General features: G+C 37.0%; 1 protein-coding gene across 1 annotated transcript in view; it reads left to right on the forward strand.

Annotated features, from left to right (window-relative positions):
* The first annotated feature begins 1,387 nt into the window (after positions 1-1,387).
* The window catches only part of LOC131961911 (cadherin-18), a 221,817-nt gene continuing 196,479 nt past the window's right edge, over positions 1,388-26,725 (forward strand). Inside the window, exon 1 of the mRNA XM_059326836.1 lies at positions 1,388-1,461. The gene's annotated coding sequence lies outside the window, so the exon portion shown is untranslated. The remainder of the gene's footprint in view (positions 1,462-26,725) is intronic.

Raw genomic sequence — 26,725 nt, forward strand, 5'->3', positions numbered from 1 at the left:
GACCAATTATTCCTAAACATTTAATCCAAATGGCTATAATTTATTGGTTTGATTCTGAAAACTGTCTTTTTAATTAAGATTGTTTTTTAGACGTCACTCTCTAGCCTGTAGAAAGAAGCAAACAGATTCTGAGAAGGTTTGCAAGTTGAACCAACTGCGAAACAACACCAGAACCAGCCCAGCGCTAGAACTAGGCTCACATTGGTTGGAAAGGGGTACAAGAAAGCAACGTACACTGTCTTAACTGTGCATATAGCATGCGACAATGTGTACTTTGTAAGGGCATGCTGCAGTACGTACTAACAGAAAATAGAAAACGTACGCAATTTGGAACTCAACACAACTTTACAGCTTGTTTTGCGGTTCTTTAGATCATGAATGCTGGCATGACCAGGCCCCAAGGCAAGCTTTTGGAAGACCCTAGTAGAAGGTTGAAGACAACAGATTGGATTTGGCAGGAGGCTGGCGTTGGGCCACATGAGAACATATACAGGGGTTGTAAATAGCAAGGTATATTGACAAACTGAAAAAAGGGAATACTTTAAACCCTGTCTTAAATACTCAAGGGGATTTTAGGCAACTAAGGAATCATCAGGATGATTCAGAAGCTGTGGGTAAACTAATCCAGGGAGGATTCAGGAACTGTGCTTCCTCTTCGCCATGACACGAGTGCATGTCAATTGAAATAAATCAAGCTGTTAAAACATTTCTGACAAAGTTGCTCAGCTAAGAATGAAGCAAGAATCGTCTTAAAAGTACTGAAAAAAGTCTTGTTTTTTAAACTATGTTGGGAAACGAAATCCGTCGGACCAAACTGATTTAGGGAGTCTGGATGAGGAGAGAATAAATCGTTGAAGAAGGAGAAGTGGGATATCGAAAGGCAGTTTCCATAAAGCACCCAGGGTATTGATTACCTGGTTAAACAGAGCACTGGTATCTACAGTCAGAGTATAAACCGATTAGACGGACCGAGATTGAATCTGAATGTGTGCATGTGTGTAGTAAAAGAGGATCGGAGAGAGACGAACAGCTCCCAGTACTGTGTGTAACACTCTGTGCTGTGCTGCTTCTCATATAGCATAACTCCCCTCCGCCTCCCCCCATTACATCCCATCCCAGCCTCGGCAGATACCCTCTGTTCTGTTCACTGCGCCGACCCAGCCCTTCAGTGGACTGTGCCATTTGATCCATGCAGAAGATGATTCACGCTCTGCGATCTGGGGAGTAAGAGCGGCAGAGGAATCCCTCTCTCTCTCTCTCTCCCCCCTCCACATCCATAATTCAGCATTTGCGCCTTTCGTCCTCCTCCCTTTTTTCTCTCACCCCCCCCTCCTGTCTCCTTCCTCCCACTGATTTTGCTGCTGCTACTCACTGCCGTGTGCACTCCAGCACAGCATCCACAACCTGAAGTATCAGTCGTCTGTAAACCACCCATCTGGAACTCTACGTCAGGCTGCACAGGTAAGGTGAGAGCAGAACAAAGCGCTACTTTTCCTTCGTGACACTTTGTGTGTGGAATATATGACGGCTGCATGCATCTTTTAAAGTCTTGTGGCTGATTCGCTTCCTAATTTACTGCATAATTTACCTGTTTTTGCAAATAGAGGAAAGACTTGGTGAAACTGTTGCTATGGTAGCTAAGTGAAGCAGCCAAAAAAAAAAAAAAAAGTGTGTGGTAACACATCAGGGGGTACATTAGAAATTGTTGGAGCGTTAGTCGTTGGCATGCAATAAAGTTTAATGTCCCCATGCGAGTCACTAACCCCACCTTCCCTACCTTACACACACATGCACGAGCACACACACACGCTCACACAGGCTGCTCTGCCTTATCCACTCATAAAGAGGAACAGTGAGGCTTATCATGTGAGTTCAATCGCTGGACTCTTGGTGGAGCTCAAAGGAAAGTGAACTGTGTTGCTCTGCCAGATAGAGGCATACTAACAGGATGAAACCCCACTGTTTTATGTTTTACGGAGCATGGATGCTTCCCGTTGTGGACTGAGGCTTGACAGTGCTGTTTGATTATTATATAAAATCAAAAAGATATAATATGCTCTGGCTGCATTGTATATTTGCTTTTGATCAGATATCTATGTGTTTTGTTTTTGAAAAATGCATGCAGGGGGGCCTTTTTTTTTGGATATGTCTACAAATGTAGATTCTAATGGGCTATGAAAGGCATTTTTAATGATTGTTTTTATTCATTTCCCTCTTTATTCTTGCAGATTTGTTTTTTTCAAGTAAATATGTTAAATGAATGGCAACTCTAAAGAGAATTTGTGCTGCTGAATTGGATATATTTATTGCCTTAAAATCATACTTCACATCAGCAGGAATGTTTTCAAGCTGAGACTTAATTTTCAAGGAAATCTCTGCATCTTTCTGTCTCTGCATTTTTCACATGTACACACAGAGCAATGCTGAGATTGATAGACCCCTGCCTGAGGGAAATGAATTGATATGATGGCATGCCGTGGCATACCTATACGTTATTTTGGTGTTGACTTTATGGCTTATAATGCAGCAGAACAGGATAGGGGGTAAAAAAAAAAAAAAGGAAAAGGAAGAGAAACAAAGAATGTGTAATATCTCAGTGAGACTGGCGGTTGATGTGCTAGTTCATGAGTGTGTTGAGGTGCACTGAAGCTGAAGTCTGACGCAAGATTGTCAACACAGCTGGATTTCAAAGAGGCTGGTTCAGAGTGGGATACTGTTGAAACTCTGCAATTGAGTTAGAAAGGGAAAAAAGTAACAAACAGTGATGTTGGCTGCGTTAAACTGCCCACGAAGAAGCAGCTTTAACACCTCGTGCGCTGTAATTGAGTCAGACTTTTTCCCATATTACATGATTAAATACTATAATTTCCCTGTTTTCGGTGACATCTGTGCCCACATTTTCCCTGCTGGTGAACTGATTTGTTAAAGGCTGAGGTTCTCATGCTTTTTGATAGATGATGATGATGTGGCACCAGTTGCACAGTGGGAACAATGCTGCCTTGGCTTATTAGCTTTTTAGAATAAAAGGTGCTCTCATATGACATTCAGCTCTTGATAATTTAACAAAAAGCATTCATTCATTTTCACTGCATCGGGCAGGTTTTCAATGAGTTGGCATACTAAAATACAGCCCTTTTCCCTCCTCTTGCTGGCAACATTTTTAGTGTCGAGTTGTCAGAGCTAAGCTGTAAATCAATCTTTGAAGAGTGGTTTCTACACTGTGCATCCAAGAGATTACCTGTCAATCAATCAGTGCGGGCAGATGTCTGTTTAGCTTCTTATTTGTTGTTGTTTTTCCGTAATAATGGGGTTAATGCCAAAGCTAATGAAGCACCTCATAGATGCTGAAGCTTGATTTTAATCTGCACCACAAAAATATGACTTCCTGTTATTTTAGCCACCAATCTTAAAGGAACCTGGATTTAATTACACATCCTGAAATGTATTTTTTATCTTCAGTAGTGTTGGATCTCATGTTAGTGAGCATCAGATTGATTGGAGATTACAAAAATTAGTTAGTGTCTATGATGGAGGAAACTCATACCTAAACCTTAAAAATACAGCTTTAGTGATGTCACGAACAATGTAAAGCAGGCAGAGTTTGGTTAGATTGGATAAACAAAAGTATTTAGTTAAGTTTAGGAAACAAAACTACATATTTAGACTTAGAAAAAGAGAGTTTGATAGTTAGAAGATAGCAGTGGTGGAATGTAACTACTACTAAGTACATTTACTTAAGTACTGTTCTAATGTACAATTTTCAGGTACTTGTACTTTACTTGAGTATTTCCATTTTATGTAACTTTATACTTCTACTCCACTACTTTTTCAGGCAAATATTGTACTTTTTACTCCACTACATTTAGCCGTCAGTTTAAGTTACTTTTCAGGTTGAGATTTAACATTAAAAACATGAAGATTAAACATTTTTTAAAATTTAACTTTATAAATTAAAATGAGGCATATATTTGCTAAATTATAGCACCGCTTACATAAATGCATCAATACAAATAATCTAATAATATATTTTGAAAATATAAAACAATCTGATTGGGTCCATTCTGCATAACGAGTACTTTTACTTTTCATAGTTTAAGTACATTTTAATGCTGATACTTTTGTACTTTTACTTCAGTAAGTTTTGAATGCAGGACTTTTACTTGTAGCAGAGTAATTTCACAGTGTGGTATTAGTACTTTTACTTAAGTAAGAGATCTAAATACTTCTTCCACCACTGGAAGATAGTAAACTCTGACTTTGTTTTAACTCATCTTAAAAGGACCTTGATGTTCTTTTAACTCCATATCCTCCTTCCTGCTTTGCCTTCTGTTATAATCACTATGGGAACTCGAAGACCCGCCTTACAATAAACTTAAATATGCATCGTAACAAACTGTTGTTAAAATGACATATGGGGTCGATATTTTGGGGAGGCCATTCTCCTACCAATTATTCTGCAGCAACTTCTCCACACCTGCAGAAGTTTATTAATCCATAAAAGTGTGCTCATGATAACAACCGGCTTCTTATTGTGATTACCAGTAAACTATGATTGCCAGTAAACTATGATTGCTACCAATTCCTGTTCATCTCAGTTTTCCCTTGAATAAAATCAACCCACTGCAGTAATACAGTAAGACTCATAATTGAAAAAAATAATCTACCATCCTGATAAGTAAAAGTATCAGTAGTTGAATCTGAGGCCATGCATGAAAAGAAACGAGCACAAATGCTTAAAATACTCTAAGTTTAAGTCTGTGTGACCTTTTGCATTCAGGTGGATAATTTCTGCTATTTTTCAGTAGGAAAGTGGAAGTGGCTGCAAAAAGGCTTATTAACCATATGTGCATGTTGGTGCGTCATACTTTTATGGACTTTGTATAACATTAACCCATAAGAACCCATGGTGACACCCGGGTAACAAACACTTAAATATTCTATAATCTCCCATATTCAGCTTTATGTTTCACATTAACTCATTAAATCCCTAAGCGACACATACTCAACACCCTGGTGTGGTGGTCATGTGACTTTGACAGGAAGTGACTTCTCCAAAATATATGTGTGACTGGAAACAGAAATGTGAAAAGTAGCTCATTTTAAAAAGCTTATTTTTTGTTTCAAGGCTAAGTTTAAACCCATTTAACAATTTTAATCCGTTAATAGGGTGTCCTGTATTGCATTTAACTTTTTCTGACCATATTTCTTGAACAAATTAAAGTCACAATTTTGATAGATGTTGTGGAGATGCAAAAGAAAAAGGCAAATTTGTATTTCTGAAAGCAGAAAATGTGTCTATTTTTTCCCCATTTTAAAATAAGAAATATCATAAACATAAATACCATAAACACCCATTGCAACGTATATTTCACATCACAGATCTTTGACATTTAGGGGTAGTATTTTTTTTAAAAACATCAGAAATGTGTTCTATGTGGTCCACTTATAGAACACATCCTTTAAGGATAACTTGGTCTGGATTCTTATGGGTTAATGTGTCCTTTTAGTTAAAATAATTAGTTTATGCATTTCAAATAACCAGTGGTGGAATGTAATTAAGTAAATTTACTCAATTACAATTTTGAGGTATTTGGACTTTACTTGAGTATTTCCATTTCATGTGACTTTATACTTCTACTGAACCACTTTTTGAGGTCAATATTGTACTTTTTACTTCATACATTTAGCTGACAGCTTTCTTTTTTTAAATTAACCCTCATAAAAGTATATTAAATAGTTAAAATAGGCCCTACTGAGAGACAGTTAGAACACTGCTTACATAAATCCATCAATAATAATAATAATAAAAATAATAATATATTTAGAATATATATAAGATCTGGTGGGGTCATTCTGCATGTGTCCTTTTAGAAGAAGAAAAAAAGCCAGACTGACATGCAGGGCTGCACAATGCATTGTTTGTAATGTATAAGGTGTGCTTGTCACCTTATCTGTGAGCCTCTATGACCTTCACTTACTTATAACACCTGTCTTTGTGTATCTGCAGAGGCATTTGCATGTGCATAACTTCAGCTTTGGGCTGTCATATGCATGCAAAGCTTTAGAACCAGAGACTTTAGTTTACCATCCATCTCTTATCAAGAGGAAACACTGCCTTCTTTTAACTTGGATCATGGTCTTCCCATAACTATAACTTTGTACTTTTTATTGTTAAACTGAACCAGACATTCAGACCTTGTAGAGGTGGCAGATAAGACAGCAAGCTCATGAGTCACACTGGTCTTTTTTGGAATGAAAATACACAGGAAAACATTTTATCTCAAAACATGTTCTGCTTTGCTTAATCAGACGTTGATAAATTATTAAATATTGACCTTGCGCAATTGTATCCAGGCCACAAGAGGTTCAGGAAATTTCATTATGCGAATGGAATCATGAAACACAGAGGCTGAGGCGTAATTCATTAATATTAAAAACATAATGCTGCTCCTGTTTGAATAGGGCTATTAGCAGCGGATGGTCTGCATCTGGGTTTCAGAGTTAACAGGATTCCATTGTTGCACTTTCCATATAGCTGTTGATTAAAAATGCCTCCAGCAGACATGTGTGATTACCCAGCTGCTACCTGATACTGGAATACAATAAGCATAATGGCGGCAAAGCTGTGTGGTCAAATTACTTTGATTCTTTTTCTCTTTTTTGTTGCCTGTGTCACCAACTGAATTCTGCCTTTTGACATAAAAGTTTAAAGGAGATCAAAGTGACGTATTTGCAATTAGAAAATGCCTTTAAAAAGTCAAAGAGCCGTGACAGATATGTGGATATCCCTTACTTTGTTATAAAAATAAAACAATATTTCCTCTACAGAGTAGTTCAGATCGGTCAGTGAAGGCCAAATGAATGTTTTTCTCTTCAACATACAATCATTCGCCTCCTGTCTCCTTCTCCTCTCTCTTCAGTCTGTGCACAATAGATTTCCTTCAGATGGAAAAGCTGCCAAAATGTCTTTCTTCTGACATGTCAGGCTGCATTCAAAAGAAACGCTTTCATTCTCTTTCAGACGTAGTTTTAGAAAAACATGCCAAACCATCAAAAAACAAAAAATAATCTCAAAATGACTCTTTACTTGCAGCAACCTGGTGTGTTGTGCACTGAAAGCTGTTATAGTAAGTAAAAGGTTTAACAGGGTGAAATTACTACGTGGATGAAATCATCTTAGCAAATACAGAAATTAATTTGCCAGGGTGCTGTTTTATTAATTCCAGTTCAATGTAGTCCCAAACCAAATTGCATATTATGTAATGTATGTTGCATTTACTATATGCATGTAATTATGTATTTATGTGCAGTTTGCATGTATGCAAGTATGCATTTAATAATACATGAATATATGTAAATAAACAAAGAGCAATAAAATAAACTGCATAATAATTAGTTTATGCATTTTAAATAACCAGTGGTGGAATGTAACTAAGTACATTTACTCTAGTACAATTTTGAGGTACTTGGACTTTACTTGAGTATTTCCATTTCATGTGACTTTATACTTCTACTCAACTACATTTTGAGGTAAATATTGTACTTTTTACTCCGCTACATTTAGCTGACAGCTTTCTTTTTTAAAATTAAACCTCATAAAAGTATATTGAATAGTTAAAATGAGCCCTACCGAGAGACAATTAAAACACTACTTACATAAATCCATCAATAATATATAATAATAGTTATAATAGTAATAATAATAATACAGTTAGAATATATAACAAGTACTTTTACTTTTGATACTTAAGTACATTTTGATGATGACACTTTTGTACTTTTACTTCAGTAAGTTTTGAATGCAGGACTTTTACTTGCACTGTAAAAAAAGTTTGTTAATTAAAATTACAGTAAAACACTGTCAAATTGCATCAGAAATAAGGCATTAAATAAAAAAATGAATGTCACCATAGTAGATACTTTTAATTACCTTAAATCAAGGAGAAGTACAAACTTTTAAACTGTAGAAAACACACAGTTTTTTTCATGTAAGACGAGAAATACCATAATGTCACACAGATACAATTACCCTATGTATATATATATATATATATATATATATATATATATATATATATATATATATATATATATATATATATATATATATATATATAGGGTAATATACACATATATATATTTTATTTTATTTATTTATTTATTTTTAATTTATTTATTCATTTATTTTATTTTTTAACAGTGTGTTGTGGAGTTATTACACAGTGTAGTATTAGTAGTTTTACTTAAGTAAGGGATCTGAATACTTTTTTTGACCACTGTAAATAACACATACTTAGAGTAATAGGAGTGGGACACCACATATAATGCAGACAGGGAGGACATTTTTTTTAGCTTTTAAACAAAAAGAAAAACAAGTTAGCAACGTGTGCAGCCCTGCATTGTGTTCCACCTTTGAGGTTTTGCTCGCTATAAGAGCACATTCTAAAAAATGTCTCCCTGTGGAGCATCATGGCACTGGATCCTCAGAGTGTGTCAGGGGAAGTGCCCTTTAAAAGATTACTTTGATGGCATTTCTTCATCATTAGTCAGCTGGAAGGGGAAAGAAAGAAGAGATGTGTGAGAGGAGGTGTAACAAAGCGACAACGGTTCCAGGCAAACCTGAGATGCTGCTGCCTTTATTTTGCGTACACCTCCACCAGCTGAGCCTCAGTGATTCATACATCTGTCTGCTTCTATTTTGGGCTTCATAATCACCTGCTTAGTAATGAACGCCAGGTTATTTTATTCAGTGTTCAAACCAAACTGTGCACATAGGGGATCTTTTTAGCGGTGACTTGAGAGCGACTCAATTTTGATTAAATGCACCTTGCTTATTATTCTGCTGTGTGATATATATATATAAATATGTGGCCAGTCTAATCGACCTTTGATAGTTACAGGCTGTAGCGTGTTTGGTCCGATTTCATTGATTCATTCCACATGGGGCGTCTCTCAGAGTGTGTTTACTGTGATCAATGTGTCTAATGGGTAAATACAAATTCCTTGCTATCTTCCCCCTACTTCAGTCAGTCCATACTAATGTCCTTGTATGGCCTGAAGGTGATAAGATATTTATAAGATATTTGTCTTTCAGTTCTACACTGTAAAAAAAAATAAAAAAAAATCCAGATATTTACTGAAATATTTGACAGGTTTTTTCTTGTTTTGCGACATTAAGTGCAAATGCCATAAAAAGGGTAAATTATTTTTATTACAAATATTAACTAGAAAATAGAAGTTGAAATCTGTAAATTGATATAATAGGGCATTATAGATTGTTTTTACAGTATTATTCAGTTTAATTGAACTATATGTAAAAAAAAATAAATTAAAAAAAAATGGGAAAAAAAATCATATCACTGAATGTAAAATTAAGGGAACTTTATGTTTTCTTACAGTAAAAATTTAAATTTAATTTGAAATTAATTAATTAAAAACTGTAAAAAGTCTGGCAGCCAAAGTTGCAAAAAAAAAAAAAAATACCGTCATATTAAAGTAAAAAAAAAAAAAAGATTATGTTACTACTTACTATATATAAGTATACTACTTACTTTATGTTACTTATGTTACTACAAATATTTACTGTATATGAGTATATCAGTATTTTTAAAGAAATTATCTGTAAAATTACTTGCAGCTTTTTACTGTTACTTGACGGTAAGTGGCACCTTTTTCTGCCAGACATTTTACCAACATTTATTTTTTTTTACAGTGTAAAGGATAATTCTCTTTTTTTCCTGTTTATTTAGTTTCTTAGTTTCCCTCTAGCCTCTTTACTTTTTTCTGCAGTTAATTTCTTATTACAAATATGGACACCATGAAAAATATGATTCTCTTAGGAAGAGGTTCGTTCTTTCTTGAAGCTGTTCTCCATGAACATTTCAGGTGGGGAGAAAAAAAAAATCACAGTTTAATGGCACTAAAGGCTGCAAAATCCTGAATGCTGTTTCCAAACAGCCCTGTGGTGGCACTGTTTTTCCATCATTGATCAGTCGAGAGATTCTTCATATCTCCACTGAGCTGCTGGGGATGAATACAAAGCAAAAAAGAGAGCACTATATCTATATATTTCCAGAGAGGGGAAGAGACAGGCAAATGCTGTCTCAAGTGTGTTGGCACAATAGGATGCAAATATTTTGATCTCAGCCTGTTTATCTCATTAACATTTCACAAATCACCATTCAAACATTGACAGATTGGGCTCATCTGTGAACACATGCGCCACAAAGTTGTTGTGTTTTTTTTTTTTTTTTACATTATGAAAGTGGCTGCTGCAGTCCTCTGCTGGGACTCAGAACAAGTTTTTAATGCGTGTCACGTGATGAGTTAAAGTAGTCCAGTTCATCAGGGATTTGATTAAAGAGTAAAACTATACGCTGCAACACACGGATGATTTGGATGATTCAGTCACAATATGATAAAGTAGCGACCCAGCATTACATCATGAAATCAGCGAATTTGCAGCTGATGATAGGGGAAGATTAGGTTAAAATGTGCAAGTGAGTTAAAAATAATTTTCAAATGCTGTTCCCCTTCTAGAAAAGAGCACTTCAACGCTGGAGTGTGGCTGCAAAGTAAGTTAATGAGCAATAAAAACATGTGAAATCATGTTTTTTAACAGTCCTGGATTCAAGTGGTGTCTCATGGTGTACAAACATTATTTTTGCAGAGTTTGCCTTGACTTCAATGTATAAAGTGCAAAAAGTGATAATGATGGATTGATAAGAAAGTGCATATTAATAAAACGATAATGGGGTAAACAGGACATTCTAAATTAAAAAGACAGTTTACAGAATCAAACCATTAAATTATAGCCATTTGGATTAACCAAGGACCATGTTGAGGTTTTTTGAACCTGGTCTCACAGAAATCCGTGAAATAGCCACGGATTTCGCTTAACTCAAAATCTGTGGAATAGCCACGGAATCACTCAAATTTCCATGAAACTGACACGGATTTCGCTACAATGCAAGTTAATGACAGTCATATCCCGTGGTTATTGGTTTGTTCCAAGTCACGTGACTTTCAAGGTCCCAGCAGTCAGAACAAAAAACATGGCGGACAGTTCTCTCATTTTTAGTGAAAAATCAATATTTTGACTTAGTTTCTGCATAAAAATGGATTTTGATCACTTTTCTAGCGAGAAATATAAGTTTTATTTTCTAAATCTTCACTCAGTGAATGTACATAATCACTTTGTATGTTGGAATAGCCACGGGATATGACTTGCATTGTAACGAAATCCGTGTCAGTTTCACGGAAATTTGAGCGATTCCGTGGCTATTTCACAGATTTTGAGTTAAGCAAAATCCGTGGCTATTTCACGGATTTCTGTGAGACCATGTTGAGGTTTTTTTCATGTCTAAACACCGGAAATGGTTTTGACTTTTTTTTACATGCAGCCTTAGTATTCCTAACTGGGCCCACAAAAGCAACGTATGCACACATTAGCTCTGGATAAAACTCCTCACTAAATAGGACATGCATGTATTGCATTTATTTTTAAACGCCAAAAAGGAAGAAGCGGTTGAGCCTGTGGTACTTAACCCTGTCTAACAGACATAAAAGCTGTCATGATAGGCTTTGACACCATAAGGTGATTTTACGTACACCACTGACATCTCAAATGCTGCACTGGTGAGATAAAGTCTCAGTCTAAATTGCCTCCAATTCTAAATTAGCTCTGAATCTAATAACTATTTCAATGATTTCTTTTCTCCACATGAGAAAAGTCATTATCCCGTATCAGCACAGTATGTCAGCAGTATTGCAAGCTGCAGCAATGCAGCAGTTCGGTATCAGGTCAGAGACTTTTGACAGCATCTGGGCTCGTCAGCTATCAGTCTACTCTTTTAAAGATTAAAAGGACCCACAGGGGCATTTTCAGAACTCGTTCTGGCCCCGAAAATGTGGCAGAGTGCAGCAAACAACAAACAGCAGCAGTTACACTACGTGTGTGACCTAATTTTATCCTAATCTGCCCTGCACAAAAAGCACTGAGGAATAACTGCATTTGTTCAAATGGAAATTAAAAGGCTGCCAAAGCGAAGGTGCAATGCAGAAACAGCTCGTCTTACCGAGTCATTTTGTCTTGCCTTGAAACATTGCTCTCCTCAACACAAGTGGCGAGTGTCACTTGTTTCCAAGGCAATTTAACTTGTGTAAAGAGTTCTCGTGGATCGATTGGCGCCTTGAAAAGAGTGGAGTGGCCTGCCACGCTTCAAGATATTGACATGAAACAATTCACGGCATTGTGAAAATGAAAATGCCTCTTTTCCACTTCAGAAAAACAAATGTTTCGGAGAAGAATTATAAGGTTTAATTTCCCTTTGAAGGCGGTTTTTAGGTGCATTTTTTCTATTCATTGTAAGACAATTCGTTCTTTTTTTCTCCACAAAATTCTTCTCACACAATGCAAATATGTAACCTAACTACTTAATGACCTTAACCCTCTGGAGTCCATCTATTTATTGAAAATAAACATGTTTTATTTAGAGTAATAACTTTATTTATATATGATATATAGACAAGCTGAGAAAGCCAGTTGAAAGTGCAATCATAGGAGTTTTCACAGTGTGCCAGTTATGTTTCTAGACCAATTTTAAAATGTGAATTTTCTATCTACGATTAAAAACTATTACAATTTTTAATTTATATGCAAATAGACTGTTTTGCAGTTTTATTATTTATTATTTTTTCTGCTGTTTTTGTGTGTATAAATGGTAAAAAAAAAAAAAAATGGTACATTTCCATAGACACCTGTGTCTTTTGTTTGTATTTTCAATTCCTGGCAGCTTTATACTTTAATTACAATAAAATGAAAAATCTGACTGATAGCCAAATTTGTGTGGAGAAAAAGGAGCCATGCATGTGATGTAAGGGCAGACTGAAATATGCTAAACAGATACAGAATGCATAGGAAGTTGACAAATTTGAACCAAAATCTCCTGGACTTCAGAGGTTTAATATCACCAAATTCATAAAGAAAAAAAAAAAAAAATTTTTTTACAGAATTGTGTCACAATCTATCAAGTCTTGCAGTTTTTAAATGTAGCAGTTGTGAACTTTATGCATTTCTCTATTTTCTCTAATAATATAATGTAAAATGTTGTAAATTCTTAGAACCATGCAACTGAGATAATTGGATTTAACATAATACCCATAAAGTCAGTTTTTCCTCATCCTCCCAGTTAATATCCTGAGAGTATCTCAAATGAGGGCATTAAAAGAGCTGCTATCAACAGTGTCATAACAGAGTTGGAGAGCCAGGACAGCCTCGACTCTTGCATGGCCACTTTATCATTATTTTTTTTTATTTTTGACAACCACAACTCAGGTAATTTCACAGCAGTGCTGCTACAAATCAGCCCAAATGGCCTTGAGTAGGTGGAGAGGGATGCATATTCACAGCCAGTGTGGAGGTACAGTCTTTAGCCATGACCTATTCTTTTTGGCCAATGGGAAAGAGAAGTGTGCCAGCATGATTAATGGTCATGATTACCTACTCAGAAAATGTGGTTTTCTGGCCCAGCAGCTTCACTTTTATGACTTAAACCCGGGGCAAGATGCTTCATCATGCAGGCAAAAGCTGCATATAGACCTCACAGACAGCGGTGAAGACCGAACGTATGACTGATAAAGTGTTTATCAGTATCAGGATAGGAAGTTAGGTCTCATGTGGATTATTGTGTGGATATCTATGATAAGTTTCACATCAATATTGCCCTAAGGAGTTTGTATCCAGTGCAGGATTGATGCTAAGTTTCAATCCGTGCTTGTGGGTGTATATGAGAACAAAACAGGCTAATTGTATTACAGATTGTTGTGAGCAAATCAACCAGAGCAGGAAAGCGCTCTGAGGTTAAAACACTTCTAAAATCTCCTCCAAAACCTGATCTGAATCTAGAGTGGCTGCTTCATATCATAGAGAAGCTGCTGACCAAATAATCCTTGAGAGCCTCGAGGGTTTAATTGACGAAACCACAAGATTTATACTATGCATTTACTAAACGCCCTGTTCTGTCTGTATGTTTTCGTGTGTGCGGGGGAGCTTAAAAACCCTGTGTTTTCTGTTGGAGCTGCTGTGTCTGTTTGTATTTGCTGTTGCAGCACTTGTGTGCTAGGGAGCTCCCAGATGACACCCCCTGATCATTAACCTAAAGTTAATTTCTGTCACAAACACCACAGCGGCCCTCATTACGACTCAGCACTACTCCACCTCCACCAAACGACTCTATATCTTGCCACTGAGCCTCAAAGGTTAGCTGCTCTAAAAGGTTACAGCTCCCTGTGACATTTCCCTTGATGACTTATTTGGCCCTTTGTTTTTGATAAATATCAACTAGCTTGTTGTTGCCACTTGGAGTTACTTACTCATTAAACCATAATAGGAGAATTTATGATGGATAAAATAAAAAAAAAGTGAGCAAAACAGACCTATGATTCATCGAAGATGTAAATGAGCATGCTTCTTGACACGGGCAGAAAGCCATCTATGACATTTGCCAACTTCTTTCAGATATACGGCAATTTCAACATCCGCAGATGATGTTTCCAACATCAACAGCCCGCACCACAGTTTATGGTGAATCGCACCTGACGTAAATATTATAACGCATTAATTAGAGCCAATAACAGAAACATCAAGTGAAGAGGAAATATATCAAATGCTAAGTACTCTAATAATCTTCCCCTTGCTTTTTTGGCTGCGGAGCAACTTTTCTTGTGGCACTCACACCATCATCCATCACTGAGCAACTGAAAATATGAGAGCAGCTGAGGTTGTTCCAACAGTACAGGCAGAGAGTTTTGAAAGTGAGAAATCTCGGTTCTTGGCTCGGCTGCAGCTGACTCACTGGTAGTGATCAACAACCTTATCAAACCCTGCAGATATATCATGGCCGTTTTTATGCTACGGGACTTTAAAATCTTACTTATTGCACCTTTAACACCTTTAAATATGTCAGTAACCTCCATTATACCTGTCACTTGAATCTTATGCACATAAAATGCAGCTGCAAATTCCAGACAAACAGCAATCCTATCTCTATAAGCAGAGAGACAGGACCTGGCTATAGATGCCAGCTTCAAATACAGAGTCGACTGAAATTGTGTGGGGAGACCTCATTTAGCTTTGGGTTGGAATGACCCCTTCAACTTCACATCCAAGAACCACACAGAAACCAGTTAGATCCCAGAGACGCTATGATGATATATTTGGCAGTCAATGAAAGGCCACGCACACAGAAACTGGGCAGTAAAGTGCAGTGAGTGAAACCTATCACTGCTGAACCTTTATTCCGAGGATGGAAAAATTCAGGCCAAACATCAGAGCTAAGGCGGGCTGGCCTATGGTTTTATGTGGAGTGGTGTTTTAGCCAAAGAAAAACGGTGGAAGATCCTCAGGCAAGCACTTCTTCTGCTCAGCTGACGAGGTCATAAGAGGTCGCGGAGGGTTCTCTTACAGCGCTCACACTGGTCATTTCCTTGAGGATGGTGGGCGGTGTTTTTTTTGCCTTCTTGATGCTGTAAAAATTGCACAGTAGCTGGATGATTTTCTCTTTAAACCGCGACCTTGGTCAAAGTGCAATCACGCCGCGACACTGTATTGTAGAACCGCTCCTTTCCGAACACATCTTGCCTGCTGATCGCGAGCGGGGCTGACCCAGGGTAAACTTTGAGAAAACGTCAGTCAAAATCCAACACTTGTTTCCCCCCGTCTCTTGCAGGTTTTGACAAGGAGGAATCAATCACCGGCACATACACGGTACCTTTGGAGATGTTGACCATCACTGGCGAGATCAGCACGCACTCGGAGACAGGCTGACATCAAGGGGCATCAGTCTCTTTTCTTTTTGGAATGAATGAACCAGTCATTTCTGTGCAGGCTCAGCCATTTCTCTACTGACTGGCAGCTCCTGTGTTGCTGCCAGGAGGCTGACTGCAGCAGCTCAGCTTCGGCTTTACGTGCCGCAGAGCCACTGGGGCAATGGAGTTTGTTGCGGCCGTGCATGTGGTGTGAAGAATGTTGTGGTCGCACCCCTTCCCGTGCCAGAGCTCTATTGTGGCCTGCTGTTTTTCTTTCTCATTGAAACGGAAAAAAAATAGTCTGCCACTGAGCGGAATGGTTTAGATAGTGGGATGTTTAGACTAAAGTCTACAGACAAGGGGTTTGGCGTAAAGCCTTACACTGGGAGAACTGAGTCAGATGGTCTTGTGCAAGCCATGTGTCCCCAAAGGGCTGTGGTGGAGCAGCTCAGTGGTTTTCAAGCACTGCAGTGTTTTGGACCGTGGTTTCACTAAAGAGCTTAGGAGTACAGTGTATGTATGATTGTGAAGCAGGGCAATGCTGGAAAACGCTGGAAAAGAATGCATACTCAGCAAAACCTCCCCTATATTAATAAATATTATTGTGTTGGGGTGTTTAATTCTTGCAGTCGGCATTCCTCCGAGCCACATTGGTGTTTGAATTGATGGTGTGGGAGAGTGTTTGTTTTTCACGATGCAGATTCAAACCACACAGCAAAACAGTAAGGTGAAATCAAAGCCGTGCCAGAATTTATGTCCATATTAATGAGAGTGAATTTAACACTTCTGAAATGAATGCAGGGCTGTATTTACTGTCAGTACTGTGAATTAATTGCTAAGAAAACACATAATTTGTGTTAAATAATATGTCAGTTGGTACTATTTATAAATATATTGCACAACAGCTATTTTCATGATGAAAAACAATTGATAAAATCTTGTTATGTAGAAATTTTAAGAACTGGACTTTTGAATGAAGCATGATAATAACAATCTCATGTTTTATGGCGAAACTTCATATTTTGCTGCCATGCCACGCCCACATAGTTTGACGGTCTGCAAAGCTTTTAATAACTTTTAATCCCAATGGCCTTTTGATGGGACTGACCAAGTTAAAAGTTGATCGGGTAAATCTGTAGGAGGAATTTGTTATGGTATGCGATGTGGAAATCGTGAAAAATGATGAAAAGTGCGATATTCGATCCAAGATGGCCTTCTTCCTGTACGTTTTCGGGTATGGGTTCTTGAGACTTTTTGATGGGTCTTCCCATGATACACATATCTACCAAATTTTGTTTCTCTAAGTGAACATTTCCTATATTGTGAGGCTCTTTTGAAAACTTTTGAGGGGGCGCTAGTGGGTCTTTTTACCACGCCCATTTTTCAGGTCAAAATTTCACCAGGGTTGACATATATTGCAAGTTTGGCGATTTTTTGAATATAATTAAGCCGCCCAAACTGTGTTTCAATTGCCTGAATAATAATAATAAAGGACCAATTTCAAAAGGGTCCTTGAACGTTTGTGCTCGGGCCCTAATAACAGCTTTCTATTCATAAAGGAATGGATAAAAATGCTGCCTGTTTGCACAAGCATCCATTTAGCAGGCTACACTTTCTTGCATTTAGTGCAGATGTGTAATCATTCATGGTATTGCACCGTAATCATCATCTTATTTATGACTCGCTAATACTTCAGTTTGCATAGCCCACACTTCATTGACTTCTATGTAGGTACATTTGTGAGGATATATGATAGTGAGTTCACTGATGTGGAAAAAGATTTAGAGGAACCATTGGTCCTTCTGTGCCACAGTGTGTCTGCTTTAACCACACGACATGGACCATGAAGTTAGAGTCTGCTTTACTGTTATGTCTCTAATCCCATCATAGTGTGTGATCACATCTTTGACACCATGTTGATTATGTAGTATCTATGAACATATAAGTATTTTACTGCACCATTTATAATTTTTACGACACCCATCAATTTATGTTATGATCTGCTGTCAGAACAATTACATACTGTGGTGAAGCCGTTTGAGATCGTGTATCTCAAAAATGTCAGCATGTCAGGAATTAAGACAACCCCCCTTGTTTGTAAGATTTATGAGCTTGATTAATGAGTAATCATCCATCTTTATTTTCTATACTACTTCTCTCATATGTTGCTTTCTCAACTTGGTGAAAGGTAAGATACACTCACAGACTCTATGAAAATAGTGGACATGGTGATGTCACCCATTGGTGTGTGGACCAACTCTTTTAGTCCAACCAACCGTGATTGAGACCATAAACTCATTATGAGAAAGTTTACTGATGCAATAAATCAAGTGAGAAGTAGGGTCATTTGGACTCACATACAATCAGACTTATTTTTGCAACCAGGGATGTCACCCGTGGCTGAGCATTAGAAATAATGCAGGTTTAAGGCACTTGTGCATTGACCTCATTTTTCACCTTCTCTCTGTGTGTCTCTATCCATGGTGCTGGAATATTAAGGCCCTGTTTTTATGTATGTCTCAATATATAGTCCTCAAACAGTTAGGACAAGTTTCTGTGAGTCTCAATGCCATGGTTCTGAAACATTAAAGTCTGGATTTTATGTGTTCATTGTCCTCAAACAGTAAGTGTAAGTTTATATGTCTGCCTTTATCCATGGTCCTGTAACATTTAGACCCAGTTTCCCTGTGTCACTCTGTCCATGGTGCTGAAATATTCAGATCCAGTCCCTGTGTGTATCTCTATCCATGGTGCTGAAACATTGAGGTCCAGTTTTTATTTGTCAAGTGTTCTCAAACAGTAAGGGCGAGTTTATATGTATGTCTATCCATGGTTCTGTAACATTTAGGCCCAAATTTCCTGTGTCACTATATCCATGGGGCTGAGAGATTCAGACCCAGTCCCTGTGTGTGTGTGTGTGTGTGTGTGTGTGTGTGTGTCTGTCTGTCCATGGTTCTGAAAGGTTTAGGCCCAGTCTCCATGTATGTCTCTATCCATGGTCCTGGAACATTCAGGCCTAGCCTCCCTGTGTCACTCTGTCCATGCTTCTGAAACATTCAGGTCCAGTCCCTGTGTGTGTCTCTGTCCATGGTGCTGGAACAAATTGCCACAGGTTTTATGTATTTATCAACCCATGGTCCTGAAACAGTAAGGGCAAGTTTCTGTGTATGTCTCTGTCCATGGTGCTGAAAGATTTAGGCCCTGTCTCCATGTGTCACTCTGTCCATGATGCTGAAAGATTAAGACCCAATCCCCAAGTGTGTCTCTGCCCATGGTGCTGAAACTTTAAAGCCCAGCCTCCCTGTGTCACTCTGTCCATGGTGCTGAAGTATCAGAACCAGTCCCTATGTGTGTCTGTGTCCATGGTGCTTAAACAAATTGCTTCAGGTTTTATGTGTTTCTCAACTCATGGCCCCGAAACAGTAAGGGCAAGTTTCTGTGTGTGTCTCTGTCCGTGGTTCTGAAAGATTTAAACCCAGTCTCCATGTGTCACTCTGTCCATGGTTCTGAAACATTCAGGCCCAGTTTGGATGAGTATCTCAATCCATTGGTCTTAAAACAGTAAGGGCAAGTATGTATGTGTGTGTGTGTGTGTGTGTGTGTGTGTGTGTATGTGTGTGTGTGTGTCCATGGTTCTGAAACATTAAGGCCCAGTCTCTCTCTATGTGCATGGTGCTGACACATTCAAACTATTTTTATCTTGCTCTGAATCTGTTATACACAATCATATATGAGATCATCTAAATTTCTAACACTATTTTATTATGGATGATAATAAACAGACCATAGATTATTCATTTTACTGTTTTGGGCAAAAACATTGAAAAACTACAGTTTTGTTCTGTTTGTTCCAAGTGTGCTGCAAAAGTCATAATTCTTTCTGCTTTGAGAAAACTGCTGCTGTGCAGAGGCCATCATGGAACCTATGGGATTTAAAGAAAATGTTTAAGTCTCACATGCCTCAGGGAAACCAGTGGGAGAAACAAAACTGTACTCGGCAGCCTGTGCACTTCTTTGTGAACAAGACTACCAACACTGGCTATTCATTGTTCAAAGAGTCACTCAGACTACTCATGTATGACAGCAAACCTTGTTGTGGGTACAGTGGGGAACCAGTGTTTGTCAACGTTTAGCAATGATTGATATCAACTCAAAAGTCATGACAGATGAATGAAAAATAGTCAATGAAACATACTCTGCTTTTAGTACTGGGAATTATATTGTGCATCATTTAGCTCCTATGTGGCGGACTGTAGCTCATCTCTTATTGCAGGCCTATATATATATGATTTGAATTGAATACTTCTCATAAATTCACTAGCTCATACACTAAGCCAATAGACTAACAGTTCAAAAGTGCCTCTTCTTTCAAGCTAAATCCACTCTTGAACAACAACAAAATAAAAACAATAAAGTAAAGACAGCAGCATCCTCTTGAAATCCTTTCAAGTGGTAGTGGAAGCTTTGCCTTAATGAAGCAAGAAACCCTCTTGACAGGCACAATAATACATAGGACAAAGCACTACATTCTCTTAAAATAATAATTATCTATGAAAGCTATATTTAAACTTTTATAATAATAACTAATACATTCAAACTGGAAATATTATAGCCACTGGTGAAAAATGCAAAAGAGGTCCCTCATGCCAAAATCTTTAATAAGCATTGAGCTTAGTGCGGACTCAATGAAAGCTTTATGGCTTCTTTCCAACTGAAATCTTGACAAAACATTATAAATCAGGGGTATGCCCTTAAAGTGCTGATAATGCATCTCCCCGCTCTGAAACTGTCCTTCTGAGGTTTGGGGACCTGGGGTGGAAAATGAATGTGATGACCCACACTTTAATTATTTGGACATAAAATGGTATCATTATTAGTGGTCTGTGTCTCAGACAAATGTCTATTACAGGCATACGAACGTGAAAGTCAAGGTTACATTAGTTATGATTAACAGCCAGTCTCTGGGAAAAAAATGCTCTGTTGCCTTTGAGTCGAAGTGTCTCTTAGTGCTCAATGTTACATGAATGTTACATTAATTATGGGCGAAAAATCAAAGCTACTTTATGCACAAAATGCACTATTGATTGGCTTCTTTTTGATTAAAAGACATAAAATGATGATCCCTTTTGTGATATAATTTTAAAATCATTTCAACCATTTCCCACTTGAGGCACAGCAGGGTTTGACTTCAGAGACTCAGGGTGTACGTGACGACTCCAGACAGTGGGTCTTTGTCAATTTGAATCATTTCCCAGTTCAACAATTGCCCCCTCAAGTCTCAGAGCAGCCTAAATATTTCCCACTTTATTACTCATAAAGCACTACCGATTGTATTACTCATATCTGAGCAGATTGGATTACGGTTAAGCCCTTTGACTCTATCACTGTTGATTTCCCTCGAGGCCATAGAATGAACTTTAATGAATCTCCATTTTTACCAAAACCCTTGCTGTGAGGTGCTTTAATTTGACATGCCATGGGCAATAAATGAGTCAAAAGCCCAGACATCTCAAATGACTAAAGGTGACAGGTTTTGACCCGAGTCAGTAATTTCTGATTAAGTTCCATCAAGACGAAGTCTTTAATCAAAAAAATTGCCAAAAGAAATTTAAATATTTCAAGGCGTGAGTCAGTGCATTGCTGAAGGTGAGATTGGTGAGCTCTGTTGGTTTTGGTGGACGCATTTAACTGTAAAATCTAATTTAATGTATTTAGAAAGTGCTAAAAGGAAGAGCATAAAGAGCAATGTAGATGTTATAGATAGATAGATAGATAGATAGATAGATAGATAGATAGATAGATAGATAGATAGATAGATAGATAGATAGATAGATAGATAGATAGATAGATAGATAGATAGATAGATAGATAGATAGATAGATAGAGAGAGAGAGAGAGAGAGAAAGAGAGAGAGAGAGAGAGAGAGAGAGAGAGATAGATAGATAGATAGATAGATTACTTTATTCATCCCCGAAGGGAAATTCGGTTGTCACATCAGTCCGGTATTCAAGTACAATAAAATACAATAGAATAAAATACTGAGGTAGCATAAATAAAAACAACAATAGAAAAAAACACAGAATAGAACAAGAACAAGGACACTTAAGAAGTTAAAAAGAAGAACATCAGTTGGTAGGATGGTTGGCAAGATGATGGTAATAATTAAACTGGTGATATGATGGCAACAATGCTATAGTGACTAGACGGTATATAATAATAATAATAGTACAGTATATAATATATATAATATAATATAATAGATAACAATATAAAAATAAAATGAAAAATATAAATAAAGTAATAATAAGTAAAATAATATGATATATAATAATAATAATAATAATAGTAATTATAATAATAATAATAAATAAATAAGGCCAGTATAATAGTAATAGTAGTATATTACAGTATATAGTAATAATCGTAATGGCAGCAACAGTATAAATAATAATAATAACAGTAATAATATTAATAGCATAGCAAAGTGTCGTGCGTAGATTTAGTGCATAGATTTAGTGCATTTCAGTAATGTTGGTTCTGGCAGAGGTAGATGAATTGTATAGTCTTATTGCAGAAGGAAGGAACGACTTCCTGTATCGTTCCTTGGAGCAGCGGGGTTGTATGAGTCTGTGGCTGAAGCCAAATGCCTAGAAAGCACCACTACTATACATGAAACTTTAACATTTTGTCCTTTGTGTCTTTATTTTCTTCATACAAGTTGTTTTTGGAGAGATACATAACATTTACACTGGTTATGAACTTTACTTTTGTTATGGTCTGTGCACAGTTTGGGTTATAGTTATTGCTCACAGTTTTAAGAAGGTTGTGGCCATGTTTAAAAAAACATTTTCCTTTAAAATAAAAGCCTCACTCACAGTAAAAAACCTATTCGTATTTACTTTGGCTGTCAGACTTGAAGGCCAACTCATCCACCCCCTACAGAAGATTCCTACTTGTGTATCCACCGCATAAACCTTTCATTGTGGCCAAATGTATTCCTCTTACTTAGCTATTCCTCTCACTTATTTGCATTTTCAGACTGTGCTCATTTCATGCTGTCCTCTATCAAATGAGCATTTGCTTTGCGCCACATATTTGTATCATACAATATTTATATCTGGTACGAAGCTGGTGATTGCTAGAGGAAATTTTCAAGGTCCCCGCTAGCCATCATTCATTATCAAGCCCATTTCTATCGTGCATGCTCGGAAAGGGAAGAATGTTTGTTCCATCTATTCTTAAGACATAGCAGCTGTGACCCTTTTGCTACTTGCATTTGCTAGTTTCTTGTTGGTGATAAGAAAATTCAAGCTTATTAGACTGAGTTGATCTGGTTAAGAGCACTGACGTGATTGTTTAAATGGAAAATGCAAATGTAGGAGTACCGGAACTGAAATCTAATCAAATAGACAGCAGTGACCTGACATTATTCTTCAACATGATGCAACTTGGTTGCAATGAGAGTTAGAATTCGGCATGTCTGATGCAGGGATTAAATCAGCACAGCGTGAACCATCAATAGCTGCTTTTTCGCTGACCTCCACACTGTGCACTAAGGTTAATTGGACAGGCTTCGATAAGTGTTTGCTGCAGACCAAAAACTCTGAATTATGTAAGTGTAGTGTGGTGCTTGATATCCTCTGTAGTCAACATTTGTGGGATAGAGCATCATTCTTTTGACACATGAATTGGACTTCTGTTTGAATGCTCACATTGCACAAAGGATTGCAATATCAAATCCTATTGGTAAATTCCACGGTTCCAAAAATATTTTACTGTCGGGTGGCTGATGTCACAGACAGCCATGCTTTTTTAAAATATTATATTTCTGACAATTTGCTAAAGCTCTCGTCAACAGTAGAACCAATAAGCTTTTCTGTAACAACACTGTCAACGCCAAAGAACCTTGGTTACAGATGTGTTCAAGTGTATATTCAACACAGTGTTCATATGTCTGTATAAATTACGTTTGTGGGAATAGTGTTTCATTTTAACAGCAAGGGAAAAACATGAAGAGGCGTTTTTAATTCTTATGCAAGAATGAGTATCTATATTTAATTCTCAATTTAGAATTTATTTACAGTCTCTGGAGATTGCAGCTCCATCATTTTGACCTTGAAACAGCTTGGAGCCAGACACATTAGAGAAAAACATCTATGATTAGCAGTTGGCAAAATAAAGATGCATTTTAATGACTGTTGTTACTTCCGCCAGTCTTCCGGCCAGTGTCTGCTGTGATATGCGCTACCTTAAGTGACTCCAGGGAAAATGAATCAAGGATAGTTACTATGCATGTTTGAACTTGTCTGGGTGATGCAGTGTCTCTCCTATACTCTACCTACTCTTGCAAATATATTGAACCTCACTGTAGTTTGCATAGCCCCAGCATTTTCCCAGGGTACTTGCTTTTCAATCTGATAACTTCATGGAAAATAATCATTTTACCAACTTTTGAGCCTGAGAATGCAGAATTGATTATTCTTTTTTTAGGCGGCGCATTTGTTTATCTCAATGGAGTGGGGACCAGTCATGGTGACAGCATGTCAATTTCAAGATCAATTGTTGCCTCCTTGCCTCTGGCCTTTGCATTGCATTACCATAGTAATGACTTTTTGACCCTCCTTTTTAAACCGGAGATCTACATTCCTAGTTGTGGAGACAAATGGTGTACCTGAAAGTCTTTTGTGGTGCGTAATGAATTATTCTCCACAGGACCTTGTGTATTCACACATCAAGCATCATGACTGACCATCCACTGAATGGGTATGATGAAGTGGCAGCAGTCTGAAAATGTCTTCCATTAAGAGTGCATCATTCATCTTAAATAAACACTTTCTAACTGCTATTTGCTGGTATATTAAAGTGTTTTTAATGCCTGGAACACCACTGTAAGCACATAGTGACATATTGTATTATCAGTACTAAACAACAGCATCATTTATACACATTATACTTGGAATGAGAAGAAGAAAAATATGTTCTTTTTATTACAACAAAATAACTTCACATGTTTATCCACTCTAAAGTACTATTTTTCTGTTATTGTACTGTAACTGTTTATTGTAACTGAATGAATGAAAGAATGAATGAATGAAGCATTTTTTCCTTCATGTAAGTATCATTCACACCATTATGCACAGTCCACATAATCATAATAATATAAACTTTATTTAATATCGTAAGGCACTGAGGTTTCCCTCATTTACAGTGACGACAAGTACATTTACAAACAATACAGGAATATAAATTCAAAATACAGATAACAGACAAGAAAAATGAATGCATAAAAATGCTATCTAAATTGATCAAAGCTTAAAAATAGTTGCAGACAGTTGCAGGAATGTCTGAATAATAAAAAAAAATTAATATAATAAATATAATGCTTCATATACAATTGCATTAAATACATTTAAAAACGAACAAAATTAAATTATGTATAACATAACATGGTATCATTATTATTATTTTTTAAATTTTGTATCTAAAATAATAATAAAAAAACAAATGAAGAAATGCATAAACAAATATTTAAATATATTTGTTTATTTGTATTTTGTTTAACGAAGCCCTGCCAGTGGCCCTTATCAAGAAGAATATGTAACAATATATAATAATTAATACAATAAATAAAATGACCTGGCTGCCGTCAGTCAGTTTACGTCACATGATTACCTGCGGCAGGTAAAAGATCATCATGTGACGTGGCCTCGGTTCCGCCAACATGTAGCACTGACGCAGGAGGACGCTGCAGACGGACAAACTGCTGAAATGTTTAGAGGGTGAGTCTGGGTAATTAATTATCACGTTTTATTTATAGTCTCAGCGTTACGCAGCGTCATTACGCAGCATAATGTCGCTCCTAACTAACAGCTGATTCTTCCGCTGAATAATTAGCACGATCACATGTGACTGTCAGCATTAACACGTTGCTGTGTAAAGGTTAATGTTAAGGAGGTGACATTAAGTGCTGTTCTTGGTTTGCCTGTAAACCAAATCTGGTGTTTTACTGCTGATGTTACAAAGAGTTTAAAAATATTTTTTTGTATTTCGTGGTCGTTCAGTCAACTCAGTGTGAGTTGAATGAGTCTGTGCTGGTCTGCTAGCAGCTTTGAGGACTTTCTGGATTTAACCCTCGAGGCACCTTAGGGACCAAATGTGTACATTCAGCTAATTTTATGTTTTTGATTCTCAATATATCGGTCAGTTTAAAGGCTAATTGTATGAAACTTGGCCAGAGTTTGTTTTTATTATATATTTTTTTAATTCCAAAATTCCTCTTTTGCAAGTTGTATAGAATAGAAGATACGCATAACACTCACGCTTTGATCCTTAAGGCCCGTTTTTGGTCCCACTGACTCCCATTATAAACACATAATTTTGATACACTGTAATCCTGACATAATATAATGCTTTTCCCATGAATACCTAATAAATCTAAGTCTATTCCTTCAAAATACATGAAAAATAGGTTTTAGGTCTGATGACCCCCCTCAAACCACCAGGGGCAGCAGAGCTAAATCACATACAGTTTCAATGGAGGCCTGGTTCTCTTACCTTGCAAAATGCCTGGCAATGAAAAAGCTGAATACCATAAAAATGGTCTTGGTGTGTTGGGATTGATATAAAGGAGTTATCAATTATTGACCTAGTCAAGGCTGTAATAACCTCACCCCAAATATTCCACTTTGCACCTTATTTTTTTTTTTAAATATTGCATATTTTGTGTTTTTGCCCTTGAGATATTCAGCAGGGTCTTATGACTGAAAGGGCATTAAAACATAAAAAATGAAAATAAAATTTTAAAAATATCATATCTATGTTAGGTCTGAAGCTGCTGAAAGGTTTGATGCTGTGATAGTAAAAAAAATATTTATGTATCACATTTTTATGACACTTGTATGAGAAGGGACCATTTTGG

The sequence above is a fragment of the Centropristis striata genome, chromosome 23 (assembly GCF_030273125.1).
Source record: "Centropristis striata isolate RG_2023a ecotype Rhode Island chromosome 23, C.striata_1.0, whole genome shotgun sequence".
NCBI lineage: Eukaryota > Metazoa > Chordata > Actinopteri > Perciformes > Serranidae > Centropristis > Centropristis striata.